General features: G+C 50.4%; 1 protein-coding gene across 1 annotated transcript in view; it reads left to right on the top strand.

Moving 5' to 3' along the window:
* The window catches only part of Mcc (MCC regulator of WNT signaling pathway), a 176,460-nt gene that overhangs the window by 116,062 nt on the left and 43,366 nt on the right, over positions 1-17,032 (top strand).

Raw genomic sequence — 17,032 nt, 5'->3', positions numbered from 1 at the left:
ATCTAGGCTCAGAGCTTCAATAAGCACCTTGTACTTAGCAGGGCGCCAGTGGCTCATGCCTGTAACCCTAGCTACTCAAAAGGATGAGATCTGAGAATCAAGGTTCAGAGCCACATGAGGCAGAAAAGTCTGTGAGATGCTTATTTCCAATTAACTACCAGGAAGCTAGAAGTGGAGGTGTAGCTCAGGTAGTAAAGTTCCAGCCTTAAATGAAAACGCTCAGGGACAGTGCCCAGGCCCTGAGTTTAAGGCCAAATGACCAGTGTGCACTTTTAAGAGGAATCTATGAAAGGAACCTACTGCAAAGGACTACTGTGATGGTTAAATGAGGTGCGTTGTGCAGGGCCATGTGACTTTGGGGTTCATGTCAATAGTTTTCTGAAGAGCATGTGTGTCCTATTCGGATTTGGCTACCTCCTCCTCTGTGCTTTCGTGGTGGAATGTGTTTTTCCTTAATGAATATACAAATGTAAACTCTTTATTGTCTTGATCAAATTTCCTGATTAAATAATGTAAACTTTGCAGCCAGGTCTCTGTAGCTGTGCTGAGGAATGTAGCTGTGCTGAGGAATAATGAATTCTCATCACATGCTGCTCTCTGGCAGAACATGGAATTCGGTGTATCTTATTTACCTGTTTTATGATGCCAGATAAATTAGAATCTTTTTCATTTCCTTTGGGCAAACAGTGAGAAGAAATTAATGTATCTGCTGGCTCTCGGCTCTTCAAGAAGCTGGAGAGAGCACACTCGTTCCTGCCCGTGAATTTGTAATTGGGGGGTGGGTACGTGCAGAGGCCACCGCTAGTCTTGCTATGATTTGGACAGGCCAGTGCTGATCTGGGCTCTGTGTGTTATTTCCACTCCCATGTGAGCCCTGGTTCTGAATAATGCATAATTCCCTTTCAAAGCTGGGAAGCAGACTAGAGGCTCATATGGGGCTGGGTTTACCTGCTGCTTTTGCCCTACCACGGTAATGAGTCACACTGGAGCATAGCCACACACCTGACCGGTTGTGGTTCCTATTCTTTGTCATGTGACTTTGTTGCCTGGTGTGTGCACTGGGCTGTGTCTGACCTGGTGCAGCTCAGCTTGTGACAGTTGGGGAAACAGCGCCTTGGGCATGTATAGTCGCTTTCCTTCGGTGTGTTTTGTTAGCTACCTCGCCTCGCTGGGGGAGCCTTAGATGCCCAGAGCACAGGATCTGAGTCTCCTGAGCTCCTCTGATCCTCACAGCTGCCTGAGAGAGGTGGGCGCTTTTAGCTTGAAGAAATCGAGGAACTTGCCCTGGACCACCACCACCTAGGATGACGTGGGGCAGAAACTTGAGTTCAGGTGTAGTTTGTGTCCAGCAGACTGGCAGCTCACGGCAGAGGATAGGCCAGGCATGTGATCGCCAGTTGGTTTTTCCTTTAAGTTTTAAAGTACAGCATTATAGAAAGAAGCAATCGAGTTTGGGCAAGGAGACTGTAGTTGGCTTTAAAGAGGAGGTCACTACAGAAGGAGACCTTGAAAGATAAGGGACCAAGGTTGTTCCATTGATCTATTCAGGAATAGTGTGCAAGATGGGACTGACAAGGGGTAGACCCAGAAATCACAGGAGATGAAGAGGAGTTGGGGGAGATGGTTTGGGGCCAGGTGTTGAGGTGCCTTACCAGTCCTGTATCCTGCAGGACAGCAAGTGCTATCTGTTGTCAGGCTGACTTGTCATTTACTACAGGGTGTTGAGCAGGGTCCCCAGATGGGAGCATCCTCCTTTGGAAACCAGAAATGTCTGTGGACATTACCAGATAGCCTCTGGACCAGCCCTGGGTGCAAACAGCTGCAGTAAAATACAAGCAGACTAGAAACTCCCTGGGGTTCAGGATGCAGTGCACAGCTCACATACAGCCCAGGGTGACGTGTTTATCCTCTGTCAAGTGAGCATGTGTGGCTTTGTTCACTAATGTCTGTCTTGGTCTTGAATATGAAATGAGTCAGCTGCGGCCCACACCTGTCATCCTAGCTATTCCAGAGGCTGAGATCTGAGGATCAAGGTTTGAAGCTAGCCCGGCCAGTAAAGTCCAGGAGACTCTCACCTTCAATTAACAACCAAAAAGCTGGAAGTGGAGTCATGGCTCAAGTGGTAGAGTGCTAGCCTTAAGCAGAAGAGCTCAGGGATAACACCCAGGCCCTGAGTTCAGGACCCACAACTGAATGATTTTGAGATTCCCCCATGCATCAAATGCAACAATTTCCATGGAAAAAACTCTTCACAGTCCAGTGCCAGGCAGGGCAGATCAAAATAGGCAAAATTGGTTTGTTTAAAAGAATATGCTGTTACTTAGTATACAGGATAGTGGCCAAAAGAGAGAATCGTGACCTTCATTTCAAGCCCATTGTCATCTATGCAGGCCTTGAACTGATGTAGTTCAGGTTGTTCAAGGAAATCTAGAACCATCATTTTGTGTTAAACCATTGATATTTAAAATAGGCTCCAGTGAGTGGAAGGCAGCAGATTGTGCAAACCAAGTAAGTCCCCGGAGCTTCACACATTGTGGCGTTGAAGGCTGTGTGGCCTTCCCCAGCTTGAGAATCTGAAGCAGAGATGCTGGTAGATGTGGTCAGATCATCACTGAGCCACCAGTTGTCCCCACACTGTGGGTGGAGCCCTGGGACTCCGTCATCTCATGGACCCCCACCCCACCTCAGGGGCCACAGCTCTAGGTCAACCCTCCATGCCCAATTTGTGCAGTTGCCTACCCCAGCAGTCCCCACTTTAGAAAACCTCCCATTCCCAGTTTTCAAATCTCTTCTGGTCCGGCTGCCTTTGATCTAGATTCATGCTTATTTGTTGTTCCTGTTCAAAATAAAGTCAGAAATGAGCTAATGTGGCCAGCACCAGCTAAGAGGTAAACCTCCCCCCAGTTCTCAGGCTGTCTCTGCAGCTCCAAGGTAGTAATTCACAGTGAACTTGGTGTGAACTAGAATCCTACCTCACTCTCTCTGATGGGTTCTGTTGCCAGCCCGTATTTCTCTAGCATGCTTGCAGTAAATTTCTCTAGCCTGCGGGAGGGTGACAGGGAGTCTTGGGGAGCTTCAGGTTGGTAAAGCTGATGGTTTGTGCCCCGGACTCAGGCCGAGCTTTTGAATAGGTCGATGCTGTTTGGGAACATTATCCTCTTTCTTACCTGTCAGCCATCAGTTGTTGCTGATAATCAGGGGCGCTGTCTCCTGCCTTTTAATAAAAGACTGACTTTCCTTTTCTATGGGTTTAGCATATCAGGAATTTGAATTCCAGGTAAACATAGAAACAGACTGTCAGACAAGGTAGCTGAACATGGATGGCTCATGCCTAGAATCCTAGCTCCTCCAGAGGCTGAGATCCAAGGATCATGGTTTAAATGCAGCTTAGGCAGAGAAGGAAAATTGTGACTCTTGATCTTTAGTGAACCAGCAAAGAGCTGGAAGTGGAGCTGTGGCTCAAGTGGTAGAGCCCCAGCTTTGAGTGAAAAGTCTCAGGGACTAGGCCCTGACCTTGAGTGTTGTTAAGCTCTAGTACTGAGACAGAGGGAAAAAAAAGATACATGGATTGTGCATGGGAACTCATCTTGAGGGTCAAGTCTGTGACCAAGAAAAGAAGGGCCTGGCTGCTGCCTGCACTAGGTACATCCATTTGTTCTACTCATTGCCAAGGGCCGTAGATACAGTCATAGAGTAGTCCCCACTAGACTGGAGCTCCTAGAAGGAACCTCTTGTCTTTTCACATAGCCTCCCTTCCTCTCTTCTTGGCTGCCCTGATTTCCTGGGGCCTTGTGCTCTCAGTTGACTTTTTGCTCATCACTGGCACTCTACCACTTGTACCATACTTCCAGTGTTTCTGCGCCAGCTGAGCCATCTTCCGATCTCAGCCTCCAGCGTGGCTAGGATTACAGGCATGAACCACCAGTGCCTAGCCAAGAAATTCCTATATTTCATCTTTTATTTTTCTAAAGTATTCAGAGCAGCCTAGCCAATCTCATCTGGGCACCAGTAAAAATATCCTCTTCTCAATGCTTACGGGGCCATTCTAAGGCTGACTATACTATTTCCACAAATAATGCTGCCCGGAAATTCGTCTGGTCTGCTATTAAGGAGGTCCTGGCACATCTAGGCATATTTTGCCAATGGGAGATATGAATGTGGCTTTGGGAATGGTCTGCCATATCTGTTCTGAGGAACTGCACTGAACTGTCTTCAGTGGGTGAGATTTATCAGTCTCCACATGAGATCAGAGGCTCTTAGGACATGCTAGCATTCGTGTAACTTAATTTATTTGGCAAGTAAAAGCTCTGACTGGCCAAAATTGCAAGTGGCTATTCCAGAAGATTTTTCAGTTAAATTGTAAACAGTGTAAAATAGACTTGTAAAGGAGAGTGCCAGACAGGAATTTGTTTCCTTTTTCTGAAAGTTAGAAGAATACTCAAAAATCACCCAAACTTACACATCCACATATACATACATTAAGGTTTTAATATTTCTGATATACAGAGAAAATGATTTAAAACAAAACAACTTGGTTGAATTTCTAACATATTGGCAAATGTATATATATTTTTTTTTTGGACAAGAAGGGTTGGTATTATATACTATAATGATTTCTCTTGTAAGTGAATTTTTGTCAAGTTGCTCAAACTAGAATATCATTATTACTGTTATTATCATTTCCTCCATGTAGTTGATCTCACTACAGGAGCTGAGCAGGGTTGAACACGAGTACGAGAAGGAAGGAAAGGCCAGAAGTTTGGCCTCTGAGGGCGAAAGTGGGGGTTCTCTGTGTAGTATGTCCCATAAATCTGAGTCATGCCGTATTTATTTTTCTTCATTAGATTGGCCGGGCTGGAAACATGGAATGTATAACGTTTATTAAATTGAAAGCGCTGGAAATAGACAGTGGGCTGGAAGAGGAAACAGAGTAAGACAGAGGGATTAGCAAAAAGAGAATGGTAAATTCCAAAGCACGTGGGGGGGCTGCATAGGGAAGAACCACATGCCTCCCCCCCCCCCCCCACCCAGCATGGGGGTGAGAAGCTGGGCACAGGGGGAGGGGGTGCCCAGACACAGCCTGTCTTCTCTCAGCCTGTGGCAGGGATGTGCTTTGCCAGGCAGTCCAAAGGCAAGGGTTAGGCCTGCCCAGAAGTACCCAAGTGAGCACCCCGGAAGCCCTGAGCAAGGGCCAGGCTTGAGCTGGGTCACTAGGTCCACAGCTTCTGATCGTAGAGGTCAAAGTGGTGGGTGCAGGATTTGAGCCCAGTCGAGCCCATGTCTGGCTAGGGACAAGCTCTGATGCTTCCCGCTGTGAGTTAGAGAGCCAGGGTAGAGCCAGGCACCATGGCTCACTGTCATGCTGACTGTTCAAGAGGCTGCCATCTGGAGGGCGGAGGGTTGAAGCCAGCCCAGGCAGACAAGTCCTTAAGATGCCATCTTTAAAATAACAAGCAAAAAACTGGGTTGGTGGTGTGGCTCAAGTGGTACAACTCCAGCTAATCAAGCAAGCTATGCGTGTGTATGTGGCCCTGAGTTCAAGTCCCAGCACTGGTTTAAAAAGAAAAAGAAGGGGGAGAAAGGGAAGGGAATGTGGAGTGGGAAGAGGAGGCAGGGGAGGAGTAGGTACAGCAGCTGCTGCTGCAGGAGAAGTCCTAGGAGAATCCTTGTGAATGCGTACAGTTCCCGATTGGGTTGTTCGAGTCTGGAGGAAAAAAGGTCCTGGATCTTGAGTGCATGCGCTCATTGTGTGGAGAGGCTGTGTGATGAATTGAGAAATGCAAAGACTTACAGTGTTTGAAAGGAATGGATAGAGAGCTAGCTGTCCATCCATTATGTCCTAGCAGAAAAACACACCCATAGTGGCACCTCCCCTGACACCACCCACCCACACCCACACCCACACCCACACACACATACACACACAGCACTGAGCCCCTCATAGCAGGATTTCCCTTGAATCCCCTCACTAGGGGAGGGGAATCCTGGGCACTGACGGAAGGAACTTCCCTGTGGCTGTGGGCAGCCCCGGGACTGCCTCTTATGGCATTTGCCAAGACAAATGTCCTGGTGCTGGGCTGCAAATGGATTAAAGCCTCCTTGATCCTCTGTCAGAACAATTAACATGGGTAAAACACTTGTCCTACTTAAAGCAGATGGAGGGAGGGATGGGGGAGAGGGGGCAGTTGTACTGAGTACAGCTCAGAAAATGAATGTGGCTCCCCAGGCACTGGAGAGTGCTGGATTTATTTTCTAAACATACATGGATTTATGGGGATGTCAGTTCTACTGAAAGCAGGCTGTGTTCCTGGAGTGTCTGCAGGGCTATGTGTGGGGCCCGGGGCCAGCCACTTTTGTAACAGTGCAGCAGGACTGGATGACCATTCTGCCTAAGTCCTATGCTGACGCTCTGCTGAATTCCAGGAGCAGTGGTGCCTGGGTGTTGGGGAAGATGTGTAAATATTGTTGTAAGACTTTTGTAGTAAGGGAGTGGGTAGAAGTCAGCATCCTTGCCTTGAGGCCGCAGCTCTGTGTCTAGGACAAGATCCAATTGAAGATTCCCCAGATACTCGTGCCTTCAGTGGGTCTGGACCCATGCCCTAGAGAAGGAAAAGAAAAAATGTTCACTAACAACAACACATCTGTGGGTCTGAGATGTAGCTTAGTGGCAAAGTGCTTGCCTTGCCTAGCAGATGCAATGCTCCTGGTTCAATCCCTAGTAACACACACACACACACACACACACACACATATACACATATAAGCTAGTGCTAGGTGCCAGTGGCTCACTCCTGTAATCCTGGCTGCTCAGGCAGCTGAGGATCTGAGGATCATGGTTTGAAGCCAGCCCAGGCAGGAAAGTCCGTGAGACTGTTAAACTCCTATTAGCCAGCAGCTGTGAGCATCAAACACAATTTTGGGGCAGGAGGTTTACTGAGGATGTAATTTGGCTATTGGTACAGAACTTGGGACTAGGGGGTCCGCTTGCCATGGAAGCTCAGGTTGGCATCGTCCCCCTATAACATCTCTCGGGAGTTGTCTTTCTCCCCTGGACACCCCTGGTTTCCACCTGCCTTCCAGCTTCTTGGCTCAGGAAGGAGCCCGCACCCTCAGTGGCCCGCCATGGTGTCTGTGCTCAGGTCTAACGCCCAGCACCTGCAGGGAAGCTGCTGGCTTCTCAGAGGGGCTGAGTGAGCCCTGGGCCACCACCAGTCCTGCTTCAGATCAGGCTTGGCAGACAGAAGAGGCATCAGCTGTGAGCCCCTCAGACAAGGGGAGAGATGGTTTTTGAATGCTGTTTTTGGCTTTTCCTGGGCTAGCCTGGTCTTGGACCTCCCCCCCATTTGCACTTCAGTGTAGATGGGATGACAGGTGCACACTTACCACACCAGCTCTTCATTGGTTGAGATGGTGTTTCCGCCAGCTTTTCGTTCTGGTTGACCTGGAACCCCAGTCATCCCCCTCTCTGACTCCTAAGTGGCTGAAACTAAAGGCATGAGCCACTGTACCCAGCCACGGGTGAAGTCTGCTCAGGGTCATCCTTGCTTATTATTGCAAGCAGGATTGTGTACAGATCCCGTGGAGGCGACAGCATGACCTGCCGGCCCTCGATGTTTTCCATCCTCGGTGGGTGATTTCCTAATCGTTGTGAAAGTTCACATTGGGTAGTTGTGTAAACCACTCTGTGACCTCCCCCTCTCCCCGCCAAGGCTGCTTCCAGCCACCCTGATTTAGAGACATTGCTTCATGTTAATCATCAGCCTGTGTTTATTGAGTACCCACCGCGTGCCAGGGGCCATGCCGAGTGATACATATCAGTCAGACCTAATAGTCCCCAGAGAGTGGAGCCCTGTGGAGGAGGCCCAGGGAGCAAGAGCTTCAGGTGCAGTAAGGGGGCTGGGGTGGGGGGGGTGCCCATTAGGACTGGGAAGTCTGTCTAGAGGCCACTTGGAGGCAGTGTGGGACAGCAGTGGAAGCTGGGGGGGGGGCCTCTGGAGGGAGGTCTGTGTGTGGAGGACCGCCACTGAAGGGCTGTGAATGGACGATTGCATTTCTCCTTTAGCAAGAGATAGATAGAATCTGAATTGTACAAGGCCCAGGACTGCCCCCCCCCCAAAAAAAACCTGAATTGTGTTCACAGTGTTCACCCTAGCTGGGGACAGGAACACGTTAAAACACTGTGGTCCGAGTGAGCTAGAACTGTGATAGAGAGATGGTGTAGAGAGCAGAGCTTTCCGGAAAGACAGCCATGGTGTGACCAGCAGAAACTGCTAAGAACAGGTGATACTCGCACAGCACCAGGGCTGTGGCTCATGCCTGCCCCATCCTAGCTTCCCAAGAGGTTGAGATCTGGAGGGCTGTGGTTTGAAGCCAGCCCAGGCAGTGAAGTCTGGGGGACTCCATCTTAACCAGGGAAAAGCTGGGCCGGAGGCTTAGCTCAAGCAGGAGAATGCCAGCTGAACGAAAAGCCCTGAGCAGATGCAAGACCTTGAGTTCAGATGGAATGGGAGACATAGAGAAGAATTTACAAAAAGGATTCTTCCGTGTCTCACTCAGGCAGCTGGCCCCGCACAACCCGGCTCATGGCCTGCATTCGATCATTCAGTCAAAGCCAGAGATGGCCAGCAAGGGCACGTGGCTGGGTTGGCGGGGAAGGAGGGCTGTGCTGGGCAAGTCCAGGGTGCCCCTGTGGGTACGGAGGCCTGGTAGGCAGAGTACCACATGGGGAAGGAGCATTGGGACCTGTCACCCATGGGCGCTGGGCTCCGGAATCACCAGCTGCAGGAAGTAACTCCAGAATTGAAGGCTGCTGCACTGACTCCCTAGGCACTGACTTCTCTACCTTGGCAGCTGGGGTTGGGCTCTTCACACTACTCCATGGCTTGCTTGACACTCTGCCATGTTATCATTTTGTTCTTCCATAGTTTGATTTCTTATTGCACTCTGTTACTTTATTTCTAGCATATTTGAGCCACACCCCAGCCCCTTTTCACTTTTTTTTTTTTTTTGGCCAGTCCTGGGCCTTGGACTCAGGGCCTGAGCACTGTCCCTGGCTTCTTCCCGCTCAAGGCTAGCACTCTGCCACTTGAGCCACAGCGCCGCTTCTGGCCGTTTTCTGTATATGTGGTGCTGGGGAATCGAACCTAGGGCCACTAGGCTATATCCCCAGCCCCTCCCCTTTTCACTTTTATTATCTCTCAAATCCAGTCTCCAGGCCAGCCTGGATCTCAGCCCCCTGTTTTATGTTTCCTGCATGACCCAGATGACAAGGTGAACCACTGCTCTCTACCTTTTTTTTTTGTGCCAGTTGTAGGACTTGAACTCAGAGCCTGGGCATTGTTCCTGAGCTCTTTTTGCTCAAGGTTAGCGCACTACCACTTGAGCCACAGTGCCACTTGTGGTTTTCTGGTGTTTTTGTTTTTGTTTTTTTTTTTCCTGCCCCAGCTGGCTTTGAGCCACGATCCTCAGGTCTCAGACTCCTGAGTAGCTAGAATGACAGGTGTGAGCCACGAGCACCTGGCTCGAGACCCGTCTCTTATTGAGATGAAGTCCTGCAAACTTTTCACCTGGGCTGGCTTTGAACTACAGCCCTTCCCACCTCAGCCTCATGAACATCTGGATGACAGGTGTCCAGGGTGCACACACACCCATCTGCTAGTAGAATCCCAGTTCAAGGTGCAGAAGATCTAGTGTGTGAGAACCAAGTACCTTCTCTCGAGAGCCTCACTCACCAGTTCTTGCCAGCAGTCAGTCTGGCAATATTTGGGCCTGACTGTCAGATTCCAAGCCTTTTCCTTCAGCCTCAGCCTTCCTGAAGCTTCCCTCATGGGTGCTGCTCACTCATCTTTTAACTTGTGCTCTACCACTGGAGCCATGCCTCCACAGCTGGGTTCTTAGTGGTTCATTGGAGATAAGAGTCTCATGGAGTTCCCTGCCCAGGCTGGCTTCTAACTGTGCTCCTCAGATCTCAGCTGGGATTATAGGTGTGAGCCACCTGTGCCTGGCACAGCTAACATCTTGTACTTGGGAGGGACATGGACACCTGTTTGAATTCACCTTCTGCCCCAGTGCCCCTAGAAAGAGTATAGGGTAGGTGTTTGCTTTACAGACCAGGTAAAAGAACTGGTGAGTTTGTATAGGCAGGGGCTGAGTTGTGAGGTACTTTAGAGACAGACAGACAGACAGATGTACAAAAAGCATGTGTTCATGCCGTTGTCGTGGTTTGTCAGGAACTTGGGGAGATGTCTAAGGAGCTGGAACAGGCATGTCCCTGTGCTGGAAGGGAAAGGTATCCTGATGCTATTGTATGCAGACATAAAGACCACAGAAGAACAGGAGAAAAGCACAGGGACCCCAGGTTTTCCTTTGTCCCTGTGTCAAAGAAGTAGGTGCTATAAAGAAAGAAAAGCATTTGAATTAAGACCATATTAGCTGGACACAATGGCTGCTGCCTGTCATCCTAGCTCCTTGGGAGGCTGAGATCCAAGTCTGAGGCTAGTCTGAGCATCAGAGACTCTACCTCAATCTATGGCTGGGTATGGTGGTGTGTGCCTATCATCCCAGCCACACAAGGTTGTGCTAACAGGAAGATCATGGTCCAGACAGGCCTCAGCATAAAGCAAGACACCCTGTCCCTAAAACATCCAGCTCAGGTGGAAGAGAGCCTGTCTAGGAAGTCTGAGGCCCTGAGTTCAGTCCCAGAACTACCAAAATAAAGAAATAACCATACCCCCCCCCCCCGACACAACATATGAATTACTTCTGCCGTTGAAGAGCATACTGCTGATGATACTATCCCAAACAAGACAAACCAATTTCTGTGTAGTTTACTATTTTCCACTGGTGTCGGGAATTGGGGGGTTACTGAGACAGTCTGTCACGGTGGCTGTAGCTGGGGTATCATCATTCTCAGATGAAAGTGCCGCATTTATCCCCAGTGGGGATAAGCACTGTTAGCTGGGCAGAACAGAAACAGCCTCGTCTCTGCCCCGCACTCAGCTCAGCGCTTGACTGGCTGGCTCCCGAATCGTCTCTTGCTCACTGAATTGAATGACTGCTCTTAGAGTAGTCATTTTGTTTTCTAGATGGCCCTAGATTGCTACACACACACACACACACGTACAGCTTTCTCTTCTCTGGGGTTGTCCCATAGCGGTTTCGAGGTGACTGCCCCCAGGGGGCGGCCAGCTGAGTGCATTTGAGGAAGGCCAGCTGGTGTCTCCAGGGACAGGCCCTGAACTTGCACCTGAGCCCTGTGACCCCGGCTCCACCAGAGAGCCTTTTGGAGGACAGACCCAGCTGGCTGTCTCCTCTCTGCCCCCTGTCTGCGCATGTGGCTATGTCCCTGCTGGGCTGGGGCTTTGGGGCCTGGCAGCCCATGTGTCAGGCAGGAACTGGATGCAGGCAGGAGCCGCCATCCAGGGGTGTCGGGACTGTTTTATATATATATAATTTATAATGTGTACTCATTTAGTTCTCTTCAGTTTTCTCCTGAATTTCTCTGCTTCCTGCAGAGTTAATGACTGTCTATGTATGTGGTCTAAATCTTAGATTTCCTCTTCCTCCTCCTCTATCCCCTTGCCTCCCTCCCTTCTCCCTCCTTCCCTCCCTTCTCCCTGGTTTAGTTCCCTCCTCTTCCTCTAACCTCTTCCACACACAGATTGTGATGGTTATTGAAAGGGGAAGGCGGTCATTGGGAATGCAGCTTTCTCTTCTTTAGAGGGGAAAAGTTGTTTTCAAAGCCTATAAAGAACTTGGAACCAAGTGCTGGTGCTCACCCCTATAATCCTAGCTACTCCAGGCTGAAATCTGAGGATCTTGGATCAAAGCTAGCCAAGGCAGAAAAATCTGTGAGACTTCTGCCTCCAATTATCCACCAAAATGCTGGCGGGGGGGGGGGGGGGTGTAGGTCAAGTGGTAGAGCACCACCAGCCTTGAATGGGAAAAGCCGAGTGAGAACATGAGCCCTGAGCAGAAGATACTTTGAATAGACCGAGAAGAGGGCTGAGTCCCTAGGGGAGAAAGCATTGCTGTCGGGGGAGTTGAGGACTCACTGAGGTTGCTGCGTGGAATTCCACTCCATCCATTGGGCTATCTACAAGGCAGAGGCCACTTTCCAGTCTGGAAGTTTAATTGAGATGGGTATTCCCCGCCCCCCGCCCCCCTCCTGGCTGGCCCATCGGTGAGGTTGCCTGAGTACCATACCAGCATGTGGACTCCATAGTTGGGGGCCCCCGACCGGCTCCTCAGGGATCACAGTGCACAGAATCAGCACTCCTCATTGCCAGCATTCAAAAACAAAGCACTGGGGGCTGGAGATATAGCCTAGTGGCAAGAGCGCTTGGCTCGTATACATGAAGCCCTGGGTTTGATTCCCCAGCACCATATATGCTGAAAATGGCCAGAAGTGGCGCTGTGGCTCAAGTGGCAGAGTGCTAGCCTTGAGCAAAAAGAAGCCAGGGACAGTGCTCAGGCCCTGAGTCAAAGGCCCAGGACTGGCAAAAAAAAAACAAAAAACACAACAACAACAAAGCACTGGCCTGTGGTACCCAAGTGAGCCCCTTGCCGTGACCTCTGCTTTCCTCTCCACATTAAAGAAGTGTCCCCCTCCCCCCCGCCCCACCCCCGCCCCTTGGGGTTCCTGCGAAGTCAGCATCATGACACTGGAATGCGCTTCTAGAGGCTGCAAACCAAACTCCCAGCAGGCTGTGCCGTGTCAGCCCAGAGATGCACGGCTCAGCCCTGTCTGCAGAGGTTTCCCGGAGAGCACATGCATAGCTCTGTGCGTGCCAGGCCTGGTGAGGCCTAGCAGGAGAGACCTTTGCAACCAGCCCAGGTCCCTGGCCAAAAGGGGAACCCATGGCATCCCCCCACCTCCCGGCTAGGCTAATTGGTCTCCACCCCCCTCGCCTCCCAGCTGAATCTGCCCTGTTCACCAGGTGAGATGCTTCTCTGGGCATCTGGAACTCAGCCTGATGGCTTTGGTGATCAGACACTGGGTTGAGAGGGCGTGGAGGTATCCATGCTCAGATGTGCCATCCGGTGGTTGTTATCTGTACAGGACCTTTGCATCGCAGCTGCAGCATCACAAGAGCGATTTTCATAATTGCCGTTTTAGAATTTCGATCTCACAGGGCAACTCCTTCCAGCCCAAAGGGGCTCAGCATGAATATAGAAGGAGAAACGTCCCCCAGCTGCAATCTTGAGTCTAACTGCTCACTGGCCAGGTGGGCACTGGCAGGTGGGGGTACCTGGACACCCTGTAGGAATGAGATCTTATGGGTAGGAGAGTGCATGCTCTGCCCCGTGCCAGGCTTCTCGCCTCTGTGCGGACATGGCAGGTGCCGTGTGGAGCAGCTCTGCGCAGCTCCTTTCTGGCACCCACTGGAGCCTCCCCTGGCCCACAAGATAAGAGGTTTCTAATATAGGCGCCCCCAGGGAGGCTGTGGATCAGAGCTGTCAGGGAAGGGCGGGGACTCAGAACTCAAGGCCCAGCTCTGAAACAGTCAGCTGGGCTGCACTGGGGAGGCGAGAGCCAATAAAATCGCCTCCCTCCCTGCCCTGGCCTGAGCAGTGGGCTGACATTGCCAGCACACAGGGACATGGCCCTGGGTGAGGCTGGGCCAGCCGGGGCCGCCCAGGACCCGGCGTACCTTATGCCATTGGGCCTACTTGAACATTCGTTCCCTTCAAAGAAAACAGTGCATCTTAACAGTTTTCAGAAGTTGGGGATGTTCTAGGCGAATCCTGGCTGCTCAGTAGGGGAGATCTGAGTATCACAGCTCAAAGCCATTCTTATCTCCCAACTAATCCGTAAATTGCTGCACGCGGAGGAGTGGCTCAAGTGGTAGAGCACCAGCCTTGAGTGCCAAAGAGCCCCAGTGCCAGTGTGTGTGTTTACACATGCACACACAAGTGTTCAGGATGCATTTCAGGATGGATGTAGTGGCTGGGGCTGTGCTTACATTGAAGGTGTGGAAGCAAGTGACCATCTATGTATGCGTGTGTACACATACACACTCGAGACCCTCATCGTTTCTTTCCCAAAGAAACCCACACTGATCGATGGTCCTCAAGGCCCTTGAGCTATTGTTGTGATATACTTACTCTAGCCTTTCCTGACCGCCAGTGTTCATTGACTGTTTGGCCATTAAGGGTACTTGTGTGCTCCAGAATGTGAAATCCAATGCCTGCTGAATTAGATCAATGTAAACACTGATACACAATGCAGTCGTGGGCAGGGAGCTGTGTTACACTTGTTCCTGTAATTCTTGGGGGGGAGGGGTGGGGGTTCTTGCTTAGGGACCACATCCATATTTAGTGTGTCCTGAAAAATTCATGTCCCTTGATGAGCTTGGCTTTAACTGTTACATCTTCATCTCTAGTTCTTGGCACTGAGCTTCTTATCTCTGCATTTCTTTCCCTCAAGCCCTTGAATAACCATTTATTTTGAAAATATCATAATAAGAAGAAATATGTGCTGGGTACTAGTGGCTCATGCCTGTCATCCTAGCTACTCAGGAGGCTGAGATCTGAGGATCATGGTTTGATGCCAACCCAGTCAGGAAAGTCTGTGAGACTCTTGACTCCAATTAAATCACAGAAAAATTGGAAAATAGAGCTGTGGTTCAAGTGGTAGAGCACTAGCCTTGAGCAAAAGGAGCCCAGGAACAGTGCCCAGGCCCAGAATTCAAGCCTCAGGACTGGCCAAAATATAAGTAAATAAATAAATAAAAGGAAAAGAAAGAATAAATATACTTCAGTGGAAAATACTGTTACTTATTTTTAATAGTGACTGATGCATTGTAATATTTGTATGGTACATCTTTTAACGTACAGAAGATACTCTTGATTTTTGTTTTTCTACCTCTGTGTGTGTGTGCGCGCGCATGCGTATATCAGTATTGTGGCTTGAACTCAGGGCCTCATACTTGGCTTTGTTGTTCAAGGCTAGTACTCTACTTCTTGTAGTCTATACCCACATCTGGCTTTTTGTGGTTCATTGGAGATGAGAGTCTTACAGACTTCCTGCCAGGGCTGACCTCAAACCATGATCTCAGGCTCCAGAGTAGCTAGGATCACGGGGCATGAGCCACTGGTGCCCGGCTTGTCTGTCCACACTTTTTATTGGCATCAATTCGTTGTACAAGGGAGTTTCATTTTGGCATGTCCATATGTACATAGTGATCTGATTCACCCCGCCATCTCCCTCACCCACCCACCCCCCCGACGCAATCTCAGAAAGCTTCTCTGCCCCATTTTTACACATAACATAAAATACTTTGACCCTGTTCACCCTCCCTCATCCTCTCCATCTTCCTCCCTTACCTTCTCCATCCTCCTCTTTCATCCATTTCCTCATCCTCCCTCATCCCCCTCCAACATCCTCTCCACCCTCCTTCCTCCTTGGCTCCCTCTGCCCTCCCACTCGTCTCAAATAGGACCTGTGCATGGTCCTGTTTTGTTTTGTTTTAGTGTGTCTTAGCTGTTCAAAGGAGTTTGACTGTGGTATTTCAGACATGCATATACAGTACTTGACTGGCTTTCCCCACCCCCTTCAAATCAGGGTTAAGTACGGTTCCCACCCCACGAAGCTCTGTAGAAAATGCATGGGGCGAGCTCAGTGCAGCATGGACCCGATACTGCTGCCGGTCACCTGGAGGGTGGGACTTACTTCAAGGGTAGGTAGGTTTGCTCTTCATCCTCAAGGCTGCCTACCTCTCAGGGACAGGGAGTGAGGGAGGTAGGGGAGAGGGAGGGAAGCTTCCTGTGGGTCCTGGGGGGAGGGTAAGGCTGCCTACGTGGTTGGCACTGGCCTGGGCTGTGGCTAAGTACCTGAGACAAGACCCCATTTCCTCATGCAGGCGGCGCCTCTGCACTGCTGTGTGTAAGGCGCCTCAGGATGTTTTTTCTCAAGAATTTCAGGGAGGTTTACAAAGTAGCTCAGGTCTCAAGGAAGCCGTGGGCACTGGAACGACAAAGCTGCTGCGCTCTGAGGTGCTTGAGGGCGGCAGAAATGACTTGCACACAGTCATTATTTGTAGACGTTTGCAGAGTTGGGGGTTTGGAGACTGGGATCTCTTCTGCCCAGTGAGTGCCTGGGGGCAGCCTCCTGCCCCACAGCCATGCTGATGGAACCCACCTGACGGGGCAGCCCCTCTGTGTGGATCTGGGTCCTGGTAGGGAGGGCATGGGGGAGGGAAGGGGCTAGTAAAGCACTGTCCTTGAGGGAAAAAAAATAGGTTGGCTGCCAGCGGCTCACACCTGTCATCCTAGCTACTCAGGAGGCTGAGATCTGTGGATTGCAGTTCAAAGCCAGACATGTCTAATTAACTGGAAGTAGAGCTGTGGCTCAAAGTGGTAGAGCTCTAGTGTTGAGCAACAGAGCTCAGGGACAGGGCCCAAACCCCAAGTTCAAACCCCAGAATTGGAACACAGACACAGACACACACACACACATACACACACACACACACACACACACACACACACACACACACACACGCACACTGAGTGAGGGAAAAAATGTCCTGCCAGAACAGTGTCTGTGCTGAGAGCCCGCACACCAAACGTTGTATCTGAAAATCAAAATGACCATTCCCAGCTGTCTGGACCTCAGATGGCTGCGTGGGTTGGCATTTCTGTCCCTGGCAGGTCTCAGGCATTCCTGATTTCAAATCAGCTATTGATCTATTGGTTTGTAGGCCCAGTTGCTATTAAGGGAAAATGGTTGCTGGGAACCCGTGTCTCCCCGTCTCTTCCTCTGTTCCCTGCCAGCCTGCAGCCAGGGCCAGTTTATAGGAAAGAGTGTTCTTTGTAAACCTGGAGTGCCACCTGCCTTTTCTCCTCTCAAGGCCATGTCCATTGTCCATTTGCTCCCACTCCTTGTATGGAGTCCTCCTTGGCAGAAGCTCTTGGAGGCTGGAAGGAGTCCCAAGGGGCTGAGGGACTGAGCCCTACCTGGGCTGTGCAGAGCAGGTTAGTGGCCGGGTGGGCCTGGCACGGTGACCGTCCAGGTGTCACGCAGGGTCTG

The sequence above is a fragment of the Perognathus longimembris genome, chromosome 25 (assembly GCF_023159225.1).
Source record: "Perognathus longimembris pacificus isolate PPM17 chromosome 25, ASM2315922v1, whole genome shotgun sequence".
NCBI classification, from domain to species: Eukaryota; Metazoa; Chordata; class Mammalia; order Rodentia; family Heteromyidae; genus Perognathus; species Perognathus longimembris.
The sequence above is the reverse complement of the archived record's forward strand: the minus strand, read 5'-3'. Positions and strand labels throughout refer to the sequence as shown.